The sequence below is a fragment of the Bison bison genome, unplaced genomic scaffold (assembly GCF_000754665.1).
Source record: "Bison bison bison isolate TAMUID 2011002044 unplaced genomic scaffold, Bison_UMD1.0 scf7180017864390, whole genome shotgun sequence".
NCBI classification, from domain to species: domain Eukaryota; kingdom Metazoa; phylum Chordata; class Mammalia; order Artiodactyla; family Bovidae; genus Bison; species Bison bison.
Genome location: NW_011494962.1, coordinates 3,827,734 through 3,832,141, shown reverse-complemented (window position 1 = coordinate 3,832,141; position 4,408 = coordinate 3,827,734).

Sequence of the window (4,408 nt, the reverse complement as noted above, 5' to 3'; positions counted from 1 at the left end):
TAGCCATTCTCTTCTCCAGGGGATCTTCCTGACCCAGGGATCAAACCAGGGTCTCCTGCATTGTAGGTGGGTTCTTTTATTTTATTGTATTGTATTTTATTTGATTTTTAAACTTTACATAATTGTATTAGTTTTGCTAAATATCAAAATGAATCCGCCACAGGTATACATGTGTTCCCCATCCCGAACCCTCCTCCCTCCTCCCTCCCCATACCATCCCTCTGGGTCGTCCCAGTGCACCAGCCCCAAGCATCCAGTATCGTGCATCGAACCTGGACTGGCATCTCATTTCATACATGATATTTTACATGTTTCAATGCCATTCTCCCAAATCTTCCCACCCTCTCCCTCTCCCATAGAGTCCATAAGACTGTTCTATACATTAGTGTCTCTTTTGCTGTCTCGTACACAGCGTTATTGTTACCATCTTTCTAAATTCCATATATATGCGTTATTATACTGTATTGGTGTTTTTCTTTCTGGCTTACTTCACTCTGTATAATAGGCTCCAGTTTCATCCACCTGATTAGAACTGATGCAAATGTTTTCTTTTTAATGGCTGGATTCTTTACCATCTGAGCCACCAGAGAAGCCCTGTAAAGCAACTATACTCTACTAAAAATTAATTTTTTTATTTTTTTATCTTATAGTGATTGATTTATTACTTTTTTAAATATAAATTTATTTATTTTAATTGAAGGCTAATTACTTTACAATACTGTAGTGGTTTTGCCATACATGGATCTACCATGGATGTACATGTGTTCCCCATCCTGAACCCCTCTCCCACCTCCCTCCCCATCCCATCCCTCTGGGTCAACCCAGTGCAGTTGTCCGCATTGATCTTTTAGCTGGCCTTCCAGGAGCTCTGACAAACTTTAAATATAATGAGAGGTAAAGAATGTTAATTAGTATGGAGAAAGAAATTAGTAAAGTCAGTTCAAGCATGCCATGTTGAAGTGAGTTTGACAACTTGGTTTATGGAAGCAAATCTATATTTAAATATTACTGCCAGAATGATTTTAACTTTTTAAAAACAAGATGACCAAATGTCAGCTTCATTTGTGTAATCGATCACACTCATAAACCCAGTGCTATAATTCTCCAACTGATTTTGCAAGGCCTAGTTACCTCAAGAGCTCTTGCAAATTGTGTTCAAATACTCAAAACAGGTTTACTTTTGATTCATCTTCAAAATTATAGATATGTGTGCCCTTTGTAATTATTTTATGAGATCGAGGGAAAGTTGTGAAATCAAACTAAAATAGTAAGATTTCATCATTTCCAAAAGCCTGTCAATTATTGTACCAAGGAATAGGAATCATTCTAATGTTCCTAGGTAAACTGGATTTAAGCTATTGATATGCTAATAAACATGGGGAAATTAAGATTGATTCTAAATCTTGCAGTTGCAGAATAGAACAAGCAGTCCCAAGTTTAAGAACCTCCAGTTTAAAAAATTATATATTTGAAGCCAGTCAGAGTCATGCTACCTACCACTTTCTCCTATATTCAGTGGCAAATTCTGACATGACCAGGGAAGAGTGACTCCCAGGCAGCCATGCCCCCTTGGCGATTGACTCCTATTCATTTCCCATCTCTGCCTCTATCAGATACACTCCTGTTGCAATGAAGGGTCTGGAGGGGCAACAGAGGGGTCCAGGTTTCAAAATCTGACTAAGTCATTTCCATTGAAGATAACAATAATAGTTAAATCATTATTGGACTTATTTTCCAGGCTAGACTTACAAAAGTCATTTTAGCCCATATCATAAGTAAGATCATTTTAAATTATCTCTATGGACCATATGCTGTGAGTTCCAGACAATCAGCTTAGGAAGATAACTTTTGGAACCAACACACATAGGTCTCTAAGTGGCTATCAATAATCAATGCAATTTGATTAATTTAATTTAAAATATGTCAAAGTCTTATTTTCAGCTTTCATTGTGGGGTTTTTCTGTGTGTGCTTTACTCTGTGTAGTGATTTCATCCAAGGCCACCAGGGACTAAAAGATGACCTACTCCACATTGCAAGCACTCATCATATTGGTGTCACCATGAAACTGGGGTGTGCAGCATCAACTCTGCCTTCCACTCTTGATTCCAGGCCTCACTGCACCCAGAAAGCCTCAAAGCTTTCCTTCTGTCATACAGGTACATCCTAGGTTGTGCAATGAATGGGTTCGTGCAAATGTATGTGATACACACCTTTGCGAATTGCTTTATATGTTAAAGACACATTAGTGGAGTTGGCTATTTCAAAGAAAATTAGCAAGTGTCTCATTTCTTAATATCATAAGCCATTCTAATTCAAGATAATAACCTCTAATAGTTTGTGAAGTTCCTTTTTTTTTTTTTTTTTGCTTAAAAGGCTTAATGAAAGCAAGATGAAAGTATAGTAACATTCAGTTTTCTGAAAGAGTTATTGTATAAATGCCTAATGCATAGGAAGTAGCTTATTATATCGGATAAATGCCAAGTTGTCCAAATCAAACTGATTGACAACTTAATTAGGGGAAAATGTCATACATTTTTAGAAAGAAAACACCCACACAGTATAGGGAATCAGAATCTGTTTTTATATGCCTAGAGCTATAAACATTTGTATCAAAATATTTACAATTATAGTATATGAAATATCAGTCTATGAAAGAAGAAGCCAAATACAGTACTAGAACAACCCACCAATGTAATGCAAATTACATGAGACATAAATGGCACAGAAACAAAAGACCAGGGAATACATGGTTCACTCCAGTCATAGTTTAACTTTTTAACACAACGCTAGTATCTCTTTTGGATATACCTGATATGCAAATCTGCCTCTGCACTCAAGACAGCCTTCTATAATCGCATGATCATTAAATCATAATTTAAAAGTTCATCGTCCCACATTTTTTTGCTTCCCAACCCATTTACCCCTAGTCCAGATAATTTGGTGGCCCACCCTCCACATTCCCCTAACCAGAATGAACATAAAGAAATAAACTTAGTAACAATCCTTTTATATAAATACCAGCAATTGTGGCATAACAGCTCCCCAAAAGGAAAACTATATAAGAAATGGAATGAAGGGGGAGCTGGAAGAAGAAAAGTAGGCAAGATGTCTCAGATTCTCCCTCGGGTAGATCTTCTCAAATTGATAAAGGAAGTGTCTTCCACCAAAACAAACAAACAATCCCTTTAGCCAGAATCTGAGATGGCTTAAACATAGCTGCGCCAGGCCAGAGCAATGACTGCTTAACCAGGATTACCATACTAATACCATACTTCTAAGTCCTACAAAAGAACACTCTTGCGGCAACAGAGAAGCTCAGTGACCATCGGACTGGGCACCACAAGAGTTTTTAGGGGTTTTTGCTTTTCCCTTAAAGAAAATATCTGCCCATCACCTATATTTTTATTTCTCTCACAGAAATTTTCTTATTTTCCTGGAAGTACAGACACTCTTCTTACTGTGACTGAAATCTAGTATGCCTAATACTTGACAATTGTATAGCACCTTTCACCCAAGGATGTGTGGTGTGGTTGGTTTGCATGTGTTTTAAGAAGCTTCCAAAATTGCCTTGCCTCATCCGTATTGTGGGACAGGCAGGACCTCTGATAGGCGACCCCTTCAGCTCATAAAGCTAGAGCCATCTCTGAGCCTAGGAGTTTTGATCCCCACCTTGGCTAATTAGATAAAACTTCCTCAAAAGGGTATAATTTAGGGGAAGAGTAACAGATTGAGTTGCAAGGATCTATGTCCATCTCTCTCACATCTTATACAACATGATTGCACAGAGAGAGGTTCCTAATAACATAACCCTGATATAATCCTGCTGTAGGACTGCCCCCTTTTCCCATAATTTGTGTGGTGCTTCCACCACTGAATTGCTTGTTTGTGGCTTTACAGAAATTCCAGAGTGCTGCCTTGGCTTTAAGCGAGAGACCAAGCAAAGTCCACGGCAAGAGGTCTCCACAAGGGACAGCTGTGTGAGGCCTGGTCTGAGTTATGACCACGCCCCAGGCCTTCCACTGTGAAAATTTCTTTCTCAGTTTAGCTAAGCCACCAACTTGGCCTTAATCACTATGTCTCTTCTTCCCATTTTGTCACAAATACCACAGAGTTAAATCTCTGCTTAACAAAGAGGGATCCTGGCACACTGGCCAAAGTCCTCCCTCGAGCCCTTCACATGGTGATGTTTTGCTCTGGGTCAGAAGGGCAGGATGGCTTCCAGGCTTGGCTTATTCCACACAAAAACAATATCTGCCCTGGCCGGAACTTGTACCGCTGTGATAACTGGGTGCAGTGAGTCTGAAGACTGAATTCACCCTCGGAAGTGGAGCCAGTGATGTGGCAGCTGCTGGGGCCCCAGGCAGTGTGTGTAACGGAGAACAGCTGGAGGCCAAGCCACATCCAGGG